Below are 20,924 nucleotides of genomic sequence, written 5' to 3'. Positions count from 1 at the left end.
TTAGTTTTTACAATTTTAAAAAAATAAAAATTAAAAAAATGACCCAATGACCCAACACCTAGCTTTTGATTATCTCAGGTTGGCCTCGGGTCAATTGGGTCACATTGAGTCAGTAGATAGCCGGTTTAGGGAAAATCTAGACTGAAAAAGAAACCAAATCACCAATTCACAGGTAAACTGATCCGTCTGGTCTAGTTTTTATACTATAATATTAACCAAGAGCCATCCAAGTACATACATGTGTCCTATTATTGCTGCAATTAATTTATCATTCTCGATCTGGCCTGGAGCATAATGTTCGTTATGGTGTGGTCCAGGAAATAAATTTAAGATCAGAAATTAGGCATTTGTTTGGCCTTTCTCAAAGAATAATTTTGCAGAGGAAACCTCATCTAGGTTGGATAACTTTGGTAATGAAATAATCCTAACTTGACATATACTGTAAGTTTTTTTAAAAAAAAAAATCAAATCATCATATTCATGGTTTTCTTTTTTGCACGACTTCACATAATTTAGAATTAAGAATTAGAAATCGAAATGCATAAATTTGTCAACTCCATCTTCGCCAATTGTATTCAAACTCTATTCTTGTGATCAAAATCATCCTTTAGATTACTTTTACAGTGAAGAAGAGACCATACTCCAGGACTAGAGTATTTGTGAGATTCAAGTGAAGTTTATTTTCTACTATGGAGTGCTTGTCTAGTTTATTTTCTACTCCTCTTACTTCTATTCTCCTGTTTCTTGACCCTCAGATCTGATTTTTGATCTTAATTAAAATGTGAACCCTTATACAAGAGTGCGCGCGCGTGTAATTACATGATATTTGATGAATCCAAATACACTCAAAAGTACTTCTCTGAGTATGAATTGGGACATATCTTTAGAGATCCGTGAGATTCCGGATTTCGTGCATATAGCGATTTAAATATTTAGAGGTTTCTCTCCTAAATGATGTTACTTCTATTTTGGCTTCACGTATGGACGTGGATGTATCGTACATGGTGGAGGCCAGTCGTATAACAGCTTTAAGCCAGCCGCAGTCACAGAAAGGGCGAACATTCAAAAGAAGACGGTGTACGTTCGTACCTGCAATCATGTCAACAAAGGAGACATGAAATGAAATTCTGATTCAATGACGGCTACTGAACGCAATGGTACCATGTTAGTGCCCTAAAGCATCACTCGATCTGTATTTGTTCATTGTATTTGTAGCTCCCTCACCTCTGTTTTTAACAAGCGACTATTATTATTACTTTCTCAGTAACCCCGGAATTTTTGTCAGTTTTTAAGATTTTTCGTCCCTGTAGTCGCTTTTCAGATCGAAGGCCTAAGTCATATCAATTGATCTTTTTAATCTCTAGCCATTAAAGATTAACATTTAGGCTAGATGATAACATGTTGGTTGTGCCTCTGGTAGTCTGGTAGCTGCTTATTGAGCCCTCAATGGGATGATAAATGTGTTGCTGCTGCGTTGTTCTATCTGATTCTCTAACATTCTACGATTTTAGTCACTGATGGAATATTCTATCAATTTATTAGGCGGAATCATGAATATTTCAAATCAGAAAAATCCTTGAGCGGGGAAAAAAAAGAGGCTATAGATTTCTCTATCCATGGAGACTTGGATTTTAACGCTAACAACAGCATGGCACATCATGCGCGCGTCTCTCCATTCTCATGTAACTTACCTTTCTTAATACTCAAAAAGCTTTTAATATTGTTTAATCTTTGAAGTTACCGTTTAACTTGTATTCGAACTCAGATGCTTCACTTTGCTTCTTTGTTTGACGTCAATTAAATGAGATGGACGCTTTCACAGTTGAAAATTTATCGATCTTACCTTCACAAATAGTGTGCTAGCCTCGTCTCCACTTTCTATCTGTGGTCCCTCTTTCGTCATACTTTATGGGGTTTGTTAATTTCTACAAATAGCAAGGATAAAGGGTATTGCGTTACATGAATCTGCACTTGCACAGAAAGAAAATAAGATCGAAATGATTAGTAATTGCCATGGCTTTACAGCTGTCCTTGATATTGTCTTCTTGTAATTTACTCTGTGATTGCTTAGCATCCATTCATTTTAGAGTCAAATGCCAGCTCTTGTTTTGATCAATAAAAGGTCGTTCCTATTTTGTGTGGTCAGTCTTGGATGTGATTGTACGCAATATTCTACGTTTGGTTATCTAATTTTCTTGCATTTTCGTTGCTAGTCTCATCAGTTTCGGTGTCTGTTGATGTACCAGCCGATGATCTTAAGGCTTATTTTCCGTTACTAGCTTATTGCCCATTTGGTTTTTTTATGTAAATTTCAGGTTGATTTTTATTATTACCTAGCTGCTTGATTGAGTTTGCAGTAATTATTATTAGTATAAACATATCGAAACTCTCTGGATGATTTATCTTTCAGAAATTGCCATTTTAAGCGTTCTCGTGAAAACGACATTTGGTGTGGATGGTTATCGAAATTTCAATAAAATAAAAAATCTGTTGTGTTTTATTATCACAAAAAATTGAGAGTGAGGACCAGTAGTATCCGATTTCTTGGACATGTTGCAGTCCCGGATGTCTTCCCAATACGGACGCAAATTCTCTGTCCTACCTTGTAGGTCCTGATGTGGATGATCCCTCTACTGGGCATTCAATAACTCCATTTTTGTTCGGTTATAGTCAGATAAGAAAACCTCTTATAAATTTCAATGTCATTGGCTTCTTCCATGTTGGGGCTTGCTTTCAGAGTCTAGCACTGTACATAACCTTTTTGAAGTTCTGTGGGAATTTTCTGACCTTAGGCCATGAAAACAAAGAGAGGAAAACGCTCCGAGGTGTGATTTAATGCACTTTTGAAACTTACCTTTACTTGGTTGTGTGTGTTTATGAAACCTAGGGTGCTTGAAACTTCCTATTTTAATTTCATTGCAGCCATTTTGGCCTTCCATTGTGATGAAGAAATGGTTAAATATAAAGCCCAAGGTGTACGATTTTAGTGAAGATGAAGTGGAGACTGAAACAGAGAGTGAAGATGATGGTGAGCTCTGAGTTCTGCTCTAATTTTTTGCAGGCTAACTTGATCATATTCTTATATTTTTCCTTTATTTCGTTCGGAAATTTCATCCAGCTTACTCCCTTAAAGACTCAAGAATGTATGTGCGAGAAGACATTCCGCATAGAAGGCAAGAGAGTCAATCCATACTTCCAAGTCAAAAGCAAACGTCAGGTAACATCTGATTCTGATTCTAGTTCCTTTTCAATAATCTAGTTCCTTTCCTTTTAGGAGAGAAATAATAAATATTAATTTCATGTTTGAAACTGTGTGCCTCTACGGGGTCTTTTATCTTCTCTCCTTGCATTGCTTGCTCTGGATTCTCTAGTTATAAGATTATTTACATTATTTATAATTATAATGGTAGCTTGTTATAATTCAAACATCTAGAGATAGCAGCTCATTGCAGTTAGCATGACTTAGTTTGTATCAAGAGTCAAAATTGGCCAACTTATGCATGGGAATTTCATGTTTCCATTAAATATAATAATATGAAGGGAAAAGGACTTCCAAGGTAATATAGCATATTGGAAGGCTGTTATGCTTTGATGGAGAGAAAAGTGAGGGGGGAGAGAAAAGTAGGAAGAAAAATAATGTTTTGTTTTTTCTGCTTGGCTGCAGAGAAAAAGGTGGAGAGGGGAGAAAAGTGAAAGAAAAATAACATATGAGACCCACATGTTTTTACCTTTAACTTTTCTCTCCAAATATAGGGAGATTTTGAAAAGAAAATTTCACTTTCAAATTTACCCATCAATTTTTTTGTAACTATCCCTTGCTTTCCTTTATTTTTATGATGATATCTATAGTGTGTTTACATTTTGATCATGAACTTTTATTAAACAAGCAATATATTTAATTTTTAGACTAATTAAACAAATAATAATTCTAAATTTTCAAATTAATTTTTAGTTAAGTACCTTATATTTGATTGTAGTTTCAAATTTTAAGATTGTTATGTATTAAAATAATTTTAATTATGTTCTCGTTCAGTCAATAACATATGATAAAAATTATTATATATATAATATGTTAAAATATTAAATTTTATTATATAAATATTTTTACAAATAATAAGGTTATTGTTGTATCCATATAAAATTAATAATTTTTCTCAGTCAGCTAAGCGCAATGAGAGAAAATTGTATCCCTCCCATTTTTTCTTCTCTTTATTTTTTCTCCTCCCATTTTCTCTCCTTTCTATTTTCCTCTACAAGCCAAGCACAGCATAAGCATTTTTTTTCAATATGCATTTTTTTTTTACCTTGTATTTTTCAATATACTCTCTCCAATCTTATTTGTAGGACACTTTCTAGAAAAAAATTTTGGTCCAAAATGTAAGACACTTTATAATAATTAAATCACATTTTTCAATTTTATCATTTCTTGATTAGGTGAAGGTATTTAATATAATTGTATTATTATTTAAAGTCAAAAGTAAAGATGAAAATACATCTCTTTTTTGTTATATGATATTAAGAGGAAAAAAAAAAGTTAACTTTTTTAAAGATGCATAAAATAATTAAAAGTGTTCTATAATAAGGATCACAGAAAATATGTTAAAGCAAGCAAGAAGCATATGAACCCGTATTACTATAGGCAACCCGTGTGATTAATTTTCTGAATTTCAAGAGATTAAATGTTTATTACACCAGATGAGTTTAGACTTTAGAGTGTTATAATCAAAGACAGTTCTGATTTCAGATACATCTTCCAAGGGCAACAAGAGGAGACACCGAAGAGGAAAGTCAGAAACTTTGCGAGTTCAGTACATAATACAAAGGAAGTGAGGTGTGCCGGTTATCTGGTTACAATACCATGTCATACCCGACACAATAATTTACTGATAAAACTAACGAAATACACCATGAAATCTGGTTATTTACAGAGTAGCAATTGGCACTTGGAATGTCGCTGGAAGATTTCCACGGGAGGATCTTGAGATTGATGTCTGGCTTTGTACCGAAGAACCAGCAGATATTTACATTCTTGGGTAACTTGTTTCTCAAGTTGCTTCGCCCTTCACTATTTCTGCTTTGTTGTTTTTTATTTGCCAAAAGTAAATGAAAATAAATATTTAAAATTTTCTTCTTGAAAATCTCATCAACTTAATTCTTCATCTGCACCCATTTTATACATCAATGACAATTGTATGTTAACAAAATTTTGAAGTTGCACATGTTACTTATCATCTATATTGAGAGGTTATATGGGGATTTTCTCTTACTATCTTGCTGATGATAAAGTAGTTGGATTTTCCTATTGGTTAACTATACTAAGTAAAACTAATTAATAATTTTAGGATTTTTAACGAACCACCTATAAGTTGTAGGGACTCTAGGCGTATGCTGGTTTGTCTGTAACTGTACGGTTCTAACCATGGCCTTGTCAATTAAAAAAAAAAACAACAAAGAAAGAAAAAGTAAACTAATAAGGAGCGTCTTTTCTTCATCTTATCTGGTTTTGTATTACTTTGCATTGCTAGCTATTTACTGGATCAGTCTATGAAAGAGACCTGCCAGTGCAATGTTCAACATACACGTCAAGAAGAAAGTGGATACTCAGCATTCTGTAAGCCCAATGGTTTTTAATTGAGATATTAAATCACATTGGAATCATCTCAGAGAATGGATTTAAATGGTCCAAAGTTATGCTTCCACACATCTAACCTGCTGCTTATTAAGCCTGATAGATTGAGTTGTTTGTAGACAGCCTTAATTGCAGTTACTACAATTTTAAGATTCCACATCTCTAATATGGTTGTGAAAATCGTCTTCTGAGGATGTTTATTTTTTGACAGTTTCCAGGAAGTTGTCCCATTGAATGCGGGAAACGTTCTGGGAGCCGAGGATAATACACCCATCTCAAAATGGGAGGCAATTATTAGAAGAACTCTGAACAAATATTCAGAACCAGAAAGTAAGTACAAATGCCTCAGTGCTCCTGCTTCCCCGGTACAAAATACATATATAGGAACTGTTGACAGTTCTGAACAGGAACAGCAAGAACTGAAAGAAGTACTATTTGAGATAGACCAGAATCTTGAGTCATATGAAATGTGTGGCATTGATCATCAGACTAAATTTGATTGGCCTGAACGTCCATTAGATGCAGTCCCCCAAATAGTTGTTAAATCAGATTCAAAATTGCGAAAAGTGCTAAGCAGCTCAGCAAGAATTGGATTTAACGAGGGAGAGAATGCTTTAGTGTATGGCAATGGAATGGAACGTTCACACCACGGTTCTGAAAACCTTTGTTCGATGTGGAATGTGCAGCAACTCATTCCCGAAGTGGTTGATTCGCTATCTAATGCCTGTGACACGATTTCCAATGAAGAAAATGACACTCTTGATGACTTTCCAAGGAGACTAGAGGATAATGGCATATACACAATGAAATCGTCATGTCTTAAGTATGTAAGGATTGTCAGCAAACAGATGGTAGGGATTCATGTATCAGTTTGGGCACAGAATAGTCTAAGAAAGTACATTAATAACTTGAAAGTTTCCCCTGTTGGAGTTGGCTTTATGGGCTACATGGGAAACAAGGTATGCATTGCTCAAACTCTCACTAGAGTATGAACACACACACACACACACACAAACCGGAGTCCGGAGGGGCAGGGGAACAGGCATCCCTTATAATATGTGGTACGTTTTTGTAGAAACCCAAACTAAGAGCTTGGCATGTTTTGGGACAAATGAGTATTGAATGCATTCCAAGTCAAGTTTGAATGAAAATGTTATATGTATGAAATAACCATCGATGGAATTTAGTGCCTTAGAACTTTCTAATTCTGAGCTGGGTTAATGTGATAATTTAAATTATGAATGGTGCAGGGGTCTGTTTCAGTTAGTTTGTCTCTCTATCAGTCACGACTGTGCTTTGTTTGCTCCCACCTGACTTCTGGGCAGAAGGATGGAGCTGAACACAGGCGAAACTCTGATGTCCATGAAATACTAAGACGTACCCGCTTCTCATCTGTCTTAGATACAGATCAACCACAAACAATCCCATCTCACGAGTAAGAATCCTTGTTTTTTAATCGTATATTCCTTCAAAATCTGAATGCATGCAAAGCGCATCTTGTTCATCCATAATTCATGTCGCTTGAACTGGTTTAGACTCGGAAATGCACTACGACATAGAAATAATGGAAAGTTACACTCAGACAGCATGTGTTTGCTATAATTTATCATTAATAGTTTTCTTTTGTTTCTTTCTTTGTTTTTTGGTCATGAGCGTGAATAGTGTACTATCATGATATGGATGCGTTTTAGAATCTAGTATTTGGAGGGAAATCCTGTTGAGTGGGGTTATAACTGAATTTAACAGAAGAAAGTACATCTAGGGCAAAATTTCTCATTTGAAATCTAATTCTCCTTTCAACAGTCAAATTTTCTGGTTCGGGGATTTAAATTATCGTATCAATATGTGGGATGAGGAGGTGAGAAAACTGGTGGCTCTGAAGAAATGGGATGAACTGATGAAGAATGACCAGGTGAGACTCACGAAACCTCGACTCTGCATAATATGAGTAATGCGCGCGTGATTTCACACAAGTCTAAAGCTGAAGGACAGTTCTCTTGCAATTTTTTTGTTTTTATGTTTGTCGGCATAGTTTTCTTGCAATTGACCTTATATTCTTGACATATTTGTAATATGATTTGAATTAGATTTAGATAAAGTCGTTCTAGGTATCCAACTCTCAAATGTGAGGGATAACAAGATATCTACGTTTTCGTGGAGTCTACCATTTAAGCAAGATTTACTACTCTAGCAGCTAAAGAGCGTTTGTCTATTTTTCAAAGGCTAAAATATGCAAATTCCCCTGAATTTTAAATCATTGCACAGAACCCTCTCGTTTTTAAGGATAAATTATCCCACTAGCACCAAAAAAAAAAAAATCTTATACCCAAAATATTTGAACCAAATTTTTGAAAATTTAATAGTGTGATTGATTTAAATTGATATACAAGAAATTTATCATTAAAAATTTATAAAGAATTTATTATTGATATACAACAGTATATCATTAACAAATATAATAATTAGTCACAATAAAAAATATAATAAATGTTAAACTGTTTGCTTAATTTAATTTTATAATATAGATTATATCTACAAAAGCCCTATTTTTAAAAGACTAAAAGTTTTTTTTTTCATTTTATTCAGTTTTTTAACCAATTGATTATCTGTTATTATTGTTTTTAAGTTTATAGTTTGCAAATCATAAAATCATGCTAGATACAAATTTGGTTAAATTCATGAATGACTCAATTAAACTCGATGATTTTTAATCATGGTGATTGAGTTTAGAATATATTGTGCATAACTCAATTTATTGAAATGGTAAGATCCAATTAAAAACTCAAAACAAAAACTTGTTAATAAAAAGAAAACAAGAAATATTAAAAGTTATCCTGACTTAAAATTTTCATGATAATTTATCGATGTGAAAAAAATTTAATTTCAATTATTTATATTTGAAATATTTAAATTAAACTATGATCATATTTCATATTTTAATTATCTAATTATATATTTTTAATAATCATTTATTACTAAAACTAAATTGTTATGAGCTTATACAATTTTTATAAGTTTAATTAAAGTGGCAAGTGGCAAGTTTGACAACCTTTCTCTTTACCAACATGTAATGTAGGGTAAAGACTTGACATAAAAATTTAATAATTTAACTTATACATAAAATTAAAAAAAAATTGTCTGTCCTATAAATGGGACAGGAGGGATATCATGTTTTCTTTTCTGTAGCTGCTTTTATGTCTAAATTAGACGATTCTACTTATTTGTATCCTATTTTCTGAAGGGTTAGAAGTTTCCGCAGAGAATTTTCTAATTTCTTGGTCTCTCTGCAGCTAAGCGAAGAACTGCGAAGTGGGCATGTATTCGATGGATGGAAAGAGGGATTGATAAACTTCCCACCCACTTATAAATATGAGATTAATTCAAATAGATATGTTGGTGATAACCCAAAAGGAAAGAAGAGATCCCCAGCTTGGTACGAAAAAAATACTAGACTCTCATTATCCTTTTACTTTCAAACTTTGAATATATCATAAATATGTATTTATTCCTGTAACTGTAGAAAATCCATATAGATGTGCATGGGGGTGGATGTGGGTTAGAAAAAGTAATTCTAGATTTCACCAATGCAGGTGTGATCGTATATTGTGGCGAGGTAGAGGAATACGACAACTTTCATACGGGCGCGCTGAAATAAACCTTTCAGATCATCGACCAGTTAGTTCTATCTTCTCTGTTGAAGTTGAAGTATTTGACCATCGCAAGCTCCGGAGAGCTCTTAATTTCACTAGAGCAAACGAATACCCTGAGGTTTTTCCTTGATGAAGTTGGGGATTTGTGACACTCTTACTGCGGATATGCTTCACCTTTCTTTGATAGAAACATTGGTTCACACCAAACAGGTTTCCAGTCAAACATGGGAAACCCTTCTCTATGAAGAAGCCCACTGTTCAGATGAGTTTTTTTATTCCAAAACATAAAAACAGCAATGATCACTTAAATATGTACTCATGCGTGATTTTCTAATGTGAAGACAGTAGGATGCAAGATTCAAAAGCAATAATTCCGATACTTGCTTGGGCTGTCTGCCTCGGCAATAATTCCGACAGGGAGCTTGAAGCCGAAAGCACAAGGACGCACAATGTAGGCTTTCTTAATTGGGCTGTTTCCCTCAGTTCTTGTAAAGCCCTTCACTGTCAGCAAAATTTTTACACAAGCTATACATTAGAATGGATACTTGCCACCATTCTATTTTTGTTTGGAAGTTATTCCCATGTTCAGCTGTTTTAGTACGCCTTCCGGACAGATTTTGCCTTGACAGGAGCAGATTTTACACTTCAATGCTCTCTCTATAAGCTTGTTCTAATGCAAACATTTCATATTGAATTTGTTATAATCACCTCTTTTCTCAATACCTCAAGGGTGTTAAAATCATTACCAATAGACTTCTAAAAATGTACTATTAAATTTGTTGACCGACGGACCATTGTCACTTGCTATTCCAATGAAAAATATGAATAAATAATCAACTGTAATTCACTGCCAAAATACAATGATATGAATAATAATTAATCGGATTAAATAATTGGGTAATATCCGAAGCCATCTAGGTATGGAACAGGAGAAGAAGCGTTCCCTACCCTCAAACTAATTCGTGTTAATATGCGCCTTTGTCTGAACCAGAATGGTGTCGTGTTTCACCTTCTGGTTATTCTAAGGCGATGGCAGCACATAGAATTACAACATTCACTGTCCATCGGGGAAACCAGAAACTATATTCCAGTTCTTGCATTCAGATAATAAATCATGCCAAATAATGCAACTTTACATTAGAAATAGAACTTATTAGATCCCTTCAATAAATATAGATGAGTTCTGAATAGAATGTTAGAGGCTGCTTGAGGGGCAACTAAGGCGAGAAAAACAGAGCCCCTTCAAAAGGCCTCTAAAAGGGTCCAATCATCCAAAACGGATGACTCGGACTTGTTTTATGTGTGCCTCCTAACTAAACCACAAATGAAATCTCAACGTCAAATTCATGTGGCTACTCAAAGAGGCAGCAAAAAACACCATACCTATCAAAGTATCAACACAAGTATACAAACAAAAGTTCTGTCATCATCAAGATTATAACACTGTGTGACAAAACTAGGGGCTAACAAATAGACCTTGTAATCTAACAAGAGACTATGCAGCCATTTAAATTGAAATGGGGTACTTTAGATGAGACAACCATATAGGAAAGAATGAAGAAAATAAAATTCAGCTGCTGAAGAAGAAACCCGTTAATGGTGCATGGCTGAAAACCTTTAAATAAGAGCACCTTCACTTACTTGCTATATGGGGGTTAATTAAGATCCAAGTAGCATTAATCATTAATAAACTAATCTAAGAGACCGAAATAATGATATAATACAAACAAGTAAATCACTATTATTACAAAAAACTAAGGAGAGATTGAATAAAAAAAAATTCATGCAGAGGGTAGAATATCAGACATTCCTCACTTCACTGGCAGACGTCTTTTTGGAAAAGAGAAAACAGAACACTGACCAACGCAAATTCAAGCATATAGATATTAAAAAAAAGAAATAAAAAAAAAATCATCAGTGTAAGAAGCAATCAGCAAAACAAAACAATGATGGCAATGAAGTTACGAGCATCAGGTCTCGAAGGTGAGATAGCATCAATGGTTATTCAGACGCAAATTACCCATTTGTTATGTTTAAGATTCATCACGCGCCCGTAATTTTTTTTCCATTTTAAATTACAAAATCCATGCATGTTAGGTATTAATCCTCAACAGCTGAATTTTACGTCTCTCAAAAAAAAAAATCTAGACCTGATATCAAGAGGGAGGGAGGGGCTACAGACGATGAAAAGAAGATCCTGGAGGGAATAAAAGTAGCGATCAGAACCTGTCGGGATTCATTGTGACATCACACTAATATCAGTGGATTGACAGACAAATGAATTGCTATAATCACTTCGCTTTTCCCCCACAATCAAACCTACTTAATCTACAAAACCATATTAAGGATCGATTTCGAGGAAAATATTGAGCCCGGAGCTTCTTAGTGGATGCATCCGCCATCAGCGACGAGATCTTATCAGATCCGCCGCAGGCACGATTGCTTCATCATAGACTCAATTTTTTCTCTGAAGTTTTGAATCAGCCCTCCAGAGGAAGGGAAAATGAACTCACCAAATCACAAGAAAGTACTTAAAACTACAAGAGTAACACTAACAGATTAGCCTTTCGTTACCAGCGATTACGGTGACAGCGGCATGTTCCCGGCAATTTATAGATACAGCGTAGGGTTATTCACCAGAAAATTTAGGGTTCGGAGCGTTTGTTTGTTTTTTTTTTTTCTTGTGGGAAAAAAATTGCAAACGGGAGACATACAAAGCTTGACCCAAAGCGGCCTATCTTAGGCCCAATTATCCTCAATAAATAAACAAATTTAAGTTATTAAAATTTGACCAACCCATAGGTTTACAATATATTAAATTTTTTATAAATTATTTTTTATTTATTTTATTGTAGTTATAAACTATACATGTTAAATTTTAGCAATTTAAATTTATTTATTATTTTTTAATGTAATATTATAATAATTGTTTTATAGATGATATGAGGAGAAGAAAATGAAAAAGACGGATGAGGAAAGGATCCATATAAGGTCATACTTACCAAGTAATTTTCAGATTAAAGCACCGGGACCACATACAAAGGTTATTTTTTAATTTGCTTTATAATAAAATTATTTTTTCAGTTTTTTTTCAACATATGAAATATTTTTATTTAATTCCTTACAAAATTGAATTGTTAATTTTTTTTCTTATATATAAGTACTTGTTAATTATTTTAAAATAATAAGAAAACCATAGCTTTGGATCCCTACACTTTATGAGTTTTTGTTATAAGTTTCTATACTTTTTTTAGTATTTTAAGCCCCTACACTTTTATTTTTTTAGTATTCTAAATCCCTACACTTTTTTTTTAGTATTTTAGGTCCCTATACTTTTTAAAAAAAACACAAGTATAGAAATTTAAAACATCAAAAGAAGTGCAGGGACATAATAAAATACAGAAACTCAAAGTTATATTTTCTCAAGATAATATCTATAGCAAGATGTGGAAGTTGAGATTGCAAATTTAATTGTTTGAAACAAAATTACTCAAGGAAAGTAAGAAATTAATTTATATTATTATAATATTGAACTTTATTTTTTTAAAAAATAAGGTTTATAGGCCCACCTTTGAATACTTTAAATAAGGGCTAAATTTCAAAAAATGATTAATTTTAAGGAACCAAACTTATGGGCCTAAACCTATAAAGGGCAAGTATATATGAATTCAACTAACTTATTTCCTAACTCTATCAATCTTTTTCAAACTTTTTTAAGTGTTTTGCAAAAGGAAATGAGTACATGTTAGACATGAGTAAAACTATTGAAAACAAAATTACATGATCAAGAAACAATCTATGAGAACCCATAGCCAAGAAAATGGTGCGATGATAATACAAGAAATTTTAGACTTGTATTTGAATGGAATACAACAAATTGTTATTCTAAAAAAGAATGATAGGTTAAAAAAATGAGAATAAAGTGAAACACATAAGAATATAAGTGGCTATTATACATAAGTTAGATTATTAAAAATTTCCTTGTACTTTACATTAGAAGTCACATTTGTGGGATTCTCCATCTACCTCAAGAACTAACATTCAACATTTGCCTACTTTGCACTTAAGATATAATAGCATATAGTTCATCATGTGTAAAAATTAGTCTTGGTAAGTATAGTTTAACACTAAGCAAGCCTTGATATTGACTTTTGTTTGTAGTCATGGCAAAGGACAATAAATAAGAAATTGTCTTTGTAAAGGGTAAATGGTAGTTAAGAGTCTAAAAGTGACATGTCAATTATTGGAATGTAGACCTTTATTCCAACATTTGATCTTGAAATTTTTTTTTTTTGCACTTCAAAAACATGCTTTTCATTTTAAGAAACAATTATATATGTGCCATTACAAAGACCTAAGGACTTGTTAATATTTCTCAAATTAATGTATAATAGGAGCTCCAATCTTAAGCTTCAATGCATGACTTGTTAAACCAAACATTGATATTGAGTTTAGAAACTGAGTAGAATATATGTTGTCTATTGATTAGTGCTCCCATGTTGCTTACACACACAATTTGAGCTTAAATACAACACATCATTTCAAAGAATAATGAATAGCATATATTATTGACCTTATTCATTGTTGACAATGTGGGTACTAATATGGCCTCATCTTTGAAATAAGATTGGTCATTGAGATGATCAATAAAATTTAAATTTGTAAATTCAACGATACAATTTATTGATTTGCATGAGCATCTTACTAAGATGTTGTCCATAATGGTGATCTCTACCAATAACATCTTAAAAATTTAAACTCAATTAAATGAGCTTAATTAGGGTAATTAAGTTTGTTGATGTGATGTGAAACTAGATGGTCTAATTAGTATGATTGATTGTGATTTCAATCCTAACCACATATCCAAAGTGACATCAGGTTGCTTAGATGCAAAAAAGCAAGAAAATCTGAAGGATGTGATTTTGTGCCATACATTGTGGCTTGTGGTTCATCTACTATGACACATGTATGCTAACCAACTTGGGATAAACCTTTTTATGCCATGTGCCACAATGTATAATCATTTTTTTTGCAAAAATAAGAGTGTTCTACAACTCAAAAATAGACAAAAAAGGGAGAAAAATGAAGAAAAGCACGAGGAGCTCTAGTAGAGCTTAGAGGATTCAAGTATTTAGAGTATTATAAAGCTTCTAAATATTAGAGGTAAGATTCTTAAGCTCTTTCCCTCTCTTCCTCTTGCATTTTTATGATGTTAAGAGTTAGGGTTTAGTTAGAAAAGATTATTTTTAGTTCATAGAGACTATGAGTTCAAACCCATTGACTCATATTAATGGGAGCTAATTGAGCTATTTAAAGCTAACATTTATGACTCCATGTGTTTTTTACCGTTGGGAGCCATAAATTATTCAATAGGCTAGCCCCCAAAAGGGGGGTGAATTGGATAACAGTTAATAATTTTCAAAAACTTAAAGAGTGAAAAACTTGAATGATAAGAAAAGAGATGAAACATGTAAGATTTATCCTGGTTCAGCCCAAACTTGGCCTACATGCAGTCCTTAATATCACATTTGAGATTTTCAACTAAAATCACAAGTTTCAATGGATGCTTGCCACCACAGTATAACTTGCAAAATTTAATTTGTCTTGAATTAACAACAATCCTTGCTATAATCCAGCAAGTTGTTGCAAACACCTAAAATTTTTTTTTCAAGATTTCAGAAGAGTAAGTTAAATTTTCACAAAAAAAAAACTTTCTTAAAGCGTAGATAGATTATAAATGAAAGCTTATAAGCTTGTGAGAGCTTTTTCACAATCCTTTTCAAGAATGATAAATGATTGTTAAATGTTTAGCACAATTTGAAAGCTTTTTGAATGCTTAGATAAGGAAAAGTTCGCTCAGGGATCAAAATTTTTTTTTTAGACTTGAATTGTATCACATATATAGTTTTAGTAGTTGACGGTCCATTAAAACAGAGTTACTAGCCATTGATGTCATTTCTTACATGTAACCTTATATTCACGCATGAAATGGCTTATATCAAAGTTTTAGATATGCATATGTGACAATTCAAATGTAAATCTTAAGGTATCTCACGCATGTCTTGGAGTAAATGAATATGCAACCTATTCTATGTGATAAAACTTATGTGCAACTCTCATGCTCTCACACGTGATTTGGTTGGTAAATAGCCAAAACTAGTTCTGTGTAATAAAACTCGCATGTGACCAACTTGTCCTCACACGTGATTTGGCTAGTAGAATGCTAAGGCTAAATTTGTGTAATAGAACTTGCATAAAACCAACATGCTCTCACATGTGATTTAGTTGGAAGAATGCTCAAGCCAATTCTATATAACAAAATTCATGTGGAAACAATAGACTATCATGGGTGGAATGGCTTGTTTCAAACTCAAACCATTCAAGAAGACAAATCAAGTGCGAAACACAACAACACTCATGTGTTAAATGACAAGTTACAAAACTTAAACCATTATGAAATACATATCACGTGTGGAAATAATATGCACTCAAGTAAGTTTTACATGATCGAGAGATATGGTACAATGAATCACAAATCACGTAAGTGTATAAGTTAAACTAGGCTTGAGATGATTTAAGACTCAATTTGGCAAGATGTGTTTAAAAGGACGAATGACAAATCACACGTGGTTACCTTCTGCTCTCACACGTGAAATAGTTCTTGACAAAATGCAATGAAACACAACTTGACAATTTTGGTGTGTAGACTATAGGGTTGCTTGCATGATTTAGAACACAGGAGTAATGTCAAGGCATCACACAAATACAAGTAATAAATCATGCATGAATCACTATCTAATTTATGCGTGAAACATAAGTTGGTGTGCCTAACATGATAAATCTTGCTAGTGACCATACTAAATCATCCATGATTCTACAATCAATGAAAACACTCAACTTCTATGAACCATTACAAGGTAAAATGACATAACTTGTAAGTTTGAATGTAGAAAGATGAGTCTTATCATGCATAATTGAGACTTATGAACTAAAGAGGATGCATTCATTTTATTAATAATGATATGTGATTAAGCTCTCAAAGTTTTCATATTGAATCAAGAGAATTAAATAACTTATCCTATAAATCTTCATCTTCTCTTAATTCTTCATTTTCTTGAGATTTTATTTTCACCTATGATTCTTTATTTATTTGCATACATAACAAACACCTCTTCTCTTAGTTTTAAAATTATCAAAACACATGATCCAACAATCTCTCCCTTTTTTATGATGACAAAACCTTAAGATTAAGGTTCTTAGTTCTATTCAATGCAAGACTCTCCCTTAATCAGATATGAGAGTATAAAAAATTGAAAGTGTAAAAAAATTAAACTAGAAATCAACATCTTGAAGACATGAAAGAATAACTTGGAATAGTTTATTGATAAAAGATAAAGTACAAGACATAATAGAACAGTTTATCAATAAAAAATATAAAACTTTAAGTACAGGTTCTTCTTTCTAAGCCTATGTTCTACCACAACTCTCCCAAGATATGTGTAAATTATGAATAGTGAATTGTGAAATGGGTGTTCAAATTTTGATTGAGAAATAATTTAATTGTGAAATCAAAGCTCATACCTAGAGCTATGAGAAAGCTTTGTGTAAATAGCTAGATTACCTTAATTGGATATCGGATGGAGAAACGGAGTATGTCAAAAGTTTGCCCCAGTTGTTGTTATATGACAGCAACAATGCTATCAAAACCGTGTAATGTGCTGTGGCCTATGGCACAAAGGCATACAAGCCGTGAAGCACGCCTCTTCTTTACACTGTTTGATTGTTTCCAACTTATATGAAAATGTTTTGATTCTTTTTTAGATCCCATGCTTTCACATGTGTCTACTAACCTTAATTTTGAATGACAAAGGTTTAGTGTAATGTTTTAAATTGGCATAACTTGGAATTTTTGTTTTGTAAAACTTATACCCTTAGTAATTTGTTGGGATAATCCTTTGATTATCTTGAAATTTAAATTAATTATAAAATTGTAAGGGAGACTTTACACTACCTCCCCCTATCATCCACTATAATTATCTCATCTCTTATGAGAATATTCTAATATGCAAACCTGTTTAGCTCATTACACATTTTAGATGAATTTGTTAACAATGATCTCATATTCTTAGTTAATGTTATCAACCTGTAATCCTTTAATAAGTATGATATGTTTATGAATACAATCCTCATATGTACTTCTAGGTATAATTGAAAAGATTTGGTGAATCCTAAAAATTAGTGAGAACATTGTATTTATCTCACAATCAATTCAAATTATCCCTAAATTCAATCAAACATTAACAAGGATGAGTTCCCTTATCCTTATTTATTTTTTTTAAAATAATTATGATTTTTATTTCTAATTATATAATTGTAAATGTTGTCTCGTTCTATTTTAGACTATCCTATAAAACATAATGGATTGAGTTTCTCTCTTGATATTTCCTTCTTGCTCTCCCTTTTGCATTTCACATGGATAGTTAGGTTTGACATAGAATATAACAAGCCTTATCTTATTATGTGGTGTTGGCTAAATAGATTACACAATACTTGCTATTGTGCTTGATCAACAACTAAGCACACTAGTAGACCTAAGACCCTAGGCCAAAGGGGAAAGTTTTATTTAAATATATATTAATAATTGAAAAATAATTTAATAATGAAAAAAATTAATCAATAATTACATATCTTATAAATTTTATCTATGATGATTTTATGTTGTAGAATGACTGATCAATTAGTTTATTGTTATTTAAGACTCAAATAGGATTAAAATTTAGGGTTAAAGAGCATATTTCCTTATCTCTCCTTTGAGGAGCACTGGATTACAGAGGAAGATTTTTGCTCCTCTAGAAAATAATTTGGAAAAAACACCCCACTTATTAGTACAGGGTGTCTAGCACTCTTCAAAAAAAAAATTACACTTCAAAGTATCCAATTCTCCTAGAAAAAGAGTTTAAAAACAAATTAGCACCAAAGAATATGCTACATCAATAGAAAATGGAAGAGTTAGTGAATCATTAATGGAGGGAGATTTTTGATCCTCTAGAAAATGATTCGAGGGAGAAAATGCCCCACTGTGTCTAACGCTCTTTGAAGCAAAGTACAGGAGAAAAATATACTTTAACCCTTAAAATTTAAAATATCAAAATGTAGGGGGTGCAAATTAAATATGAAAATTGGTTTATTAATATGTAAATTTTCATGATGAGGGGGCATATGCCCACCCTCAGTAAAGCTTTACCACTGACCAAGCCTTTAACTGTATTATTAATCAAAAGGTTTTGTTCAACAATTTTTTTGAGTATCCTTATTGGTCTTTCTCTATTTCTCTTCATAAGGAACAAGACTATTTATTTCACTCTTCTCACTAATACTTCTCATGTCATTAACCAATCTTAAACAATTTTCTATTATCATTCCTTAATAGATATCATGTTTATTTTTATTTTTTGTATATATTCATTAGGAATTTTATCTTTCCATATATCCCCATACATCAATCTTAATTTGAAAAAAATACAAAAATAAAAAAAGCTTTCCTATATGAATGCATGAAAGATGCCAGGAACAAGGTGGGCATAGGGTGTCTCCATTTTGTTATTCTTCTTTCCCCTTCTATTTATTCAAAACAATGTCATTTAGATTAGTGGTGAAATCTCCATCATCCATTTATATTTGTGATCTTGATCGCCCACACTCACCTCATGTCTCATGATATCTAAAGAAAAGTTCTCCCTCTTGGCACCGCTATCTATCTTCCCCGCTAATTCAATGTTAGCATGTTCAATTACTAGAGCATGGTAGGAACTATAACATCCTGATTTTTAATCAAGAAATGAATTAGGAACTTGAGGATTTGATATTAGGATTCAAAATTTACTTTAAGGTAAAATTTAAAAATAAAAATACATTTGAGGTTATTTGAGGATAATGATATATTTAAGCAATTAATTATGAGTTTTATTGGGCCAAAAACAAAGTAGAAGGGTTAGATAGGATCTAAAATACGCAATTCGGCCAAACTAAGCTCAAAAAGGGTAGAATTAGGCTTTTAAAGGTTGACTGCACTCAGATGAGCACAACACAGAGCTCAACCATGCACGAACAAGGTGCAAAACACAGGCGTTTCTATGCATAGAAGGGTTTTAAAATGTTTAAAAGGGTTTTAAAGTTTGTGGTGTTTTTAGACCTTTGGATAGCTTTAGAAGGGAGCTAAAATGGTGTATGGGTCAATCAGACTCAAGTGGGTGGCCAAATAGCATATGGCATTTGTTGTGCCATGTGGCGCGGTACATACACCTTGCGCTGTGGTGCACGGACAATTTTTAGGTTAAATCATATATGAGTTGTGTCTAATTTCAGAACAAGAAAGGAAGATGACTTATGATCTATTAGAGCTTGATCTTGAGAGCCATTTAGAGGCATTTTGGGCAAGATTCATCTTTGGATAAACTTCCTATATATCCCCTCCCCCATTATGTAAAATTTCTAAGTGTTTGGGGTAATGTGGGACTTGATTTCAAGTTTCTTAGATTGTAACCAAACCCATTACCTTAATTAAGGTTTTGGAGAGTTAAATTAAGTTTCTTAGCCTTGGTTTATGGATTTTATAGTGATTTAAAATTTTTTATTAAGGTCTGGAAGAACTCTAAGTAAAATTTGAGAGTTTTGGAATAATGTTAGTAAAGATTTGAGCTTTTTTAAGTGTTTAAATACTAAATGGGATTAATGAAGTATATTGGGAGAGTTGATAGTGATATAGTGAAATTTTAGAAGTAATGGGTACCCAAAATTATGCTAAAAAGAAGTTAATTATAGTGAAAATTGATGATTAAATGTTTAATCTTATAGATTAAATATTGATCAAGCCTGTTAAGCTAGTAGACACATGTAAAGCGAAGATTTACCACGATAACCCTTTTTGTGGAAAAAGGGTTAAGGTAATTGAATTATCTAAACTCTCTATTTATGTATTTGGATGGTTTTATGTTAATTGCAAAAGCTATTATTATGATTTTGAACTAGCATAGTATTAATATGAAATTATAACTTAGAAATTTTATGTGAAGTCGAATTAATAGTTATGTTTTATATAATTATGGTTTTGAAGGTTTTATGCTAAATCCTATGTTCATGTACATGTACTTGCAAAATTGTATGGTTTGTAGTGGAAATGATCATCTGAGTGTAAATTATATATCTATGGCCATGTGTGAAATTGTTGAGCATATGTTTGACGTGATCATTATGAAAGGGTGAGGGTTCACCCTAGTGTTGTATTTGAAAATATTATTTGAAAATTCATATAGTATACTAGCAACATGAAGGCCTTGGTGCATAGTTTTATATTTGTTTAAAAGTTTAAGTACTATTTGAGATAGATTGGGCATACGACACTTCGAGTATTTATGGAAAGGGGGAATCTGTGGTCTATAGTAGGTGAAGGCACTTTTGGTCGGGGCTGCCTCCTATAATTGGTAAGCTTTAGCCAATCCAGTCACATGGATTCGATTCTATTGAATTGTCAGCTTATTAATTCAGTCAAAGAAAATAAAGAAGATATAAGGTAGTGTGTTGATGATGCATTGTATAGTCATACATTTGTATGTATTTTGATATACATATTTATAGAATATCTATTT

General features: G+C 32.5%; 4 non-coding genes and 1 pseudogene across 4 annotated transcripts; 1 reads left to right on the top strand and 4 right to left on the bottom strand.

The window, feature by feature from the left end:
- Window positions 1-2,403: 2,403 nt before the first annotated feature.
- LOC129297559 (type I inositol polyphosphate 5-phosphatase 2-like) lies at window positions 2,404-9,983 on the top strand (annotated as a pseudogene).
- Window positions 9,984-10,177: 194 nt separating this feature from the next.
- On the bottom strand, window positions 10,178-10,310 carry LOC129297564 (small nucleolar RNA snoR138). Its single transcript, XR_008590220.1, has one exon. It is a non-coding gene; the product is annotated as a small nucleolar RNA snoR138 (small nucleolar RNA).
- A 159-nt stretch (window positions 10,311-10,469) lies between these two features.
- On the bottom strand, window positions 10,470-10,603 carry LOC129297562 (small nucleolar RNA U19). Its single transcript, XR_008590218.1, has one exon. It is a non-coding gene; the product is annotated as a small nucleolar RNA U19 (small nucleolar RNA).
- Window positions 10,604-11,241: 638 nt separating this feature from the next.
- LOC129297560 (small nucleolar RNA Z101) lies at window positions 11,242-11,335 on the bottom strand. The gene has a single exon (XR_008590217.1). It is a non-coding gene; the product is annotated as a small nucleolar RNA Z101 (small nucleolar RNA).
- Window positions 11,336-11,494: 159 nt separating this feature from the next.
- Window positions 11,495-11,579, bottom strand: LOC129297563 (small nucleolar RNA snoR14). Its single transcript, XR_008590219.1, has one exon. It is a non-coding gene; the product is annotated as a small nucleolar RNA snoR14 (small nucleolar RNA).
- Between the last annotated feature and the right edge of the window lie 9,345 nt (window positions 11,580-20,924).

This window comes from Prosopis cineraria, unplaced genomic scaffold (genome assembly GCF_029017545.1).
Source record: "Prosopis cineraria cultivar Desert tree isolate PC_DT_omini unplaced genomic scaffold, ASM2901754v1 PC556, whole genome shotgun sequence".
NCBI classification, from domain to species: domain Eukaryota; kingdom Viridiplantae; phylum Streptophyta; class Magnoliopsida; order Fabales; family Fabaceae; genus Prosopis; species Prosopis cineraria.
Note: the sequence above shows the minus strand (reverse complement) of the source record. Positions and strands in the feature narration are given on the sequence as shown.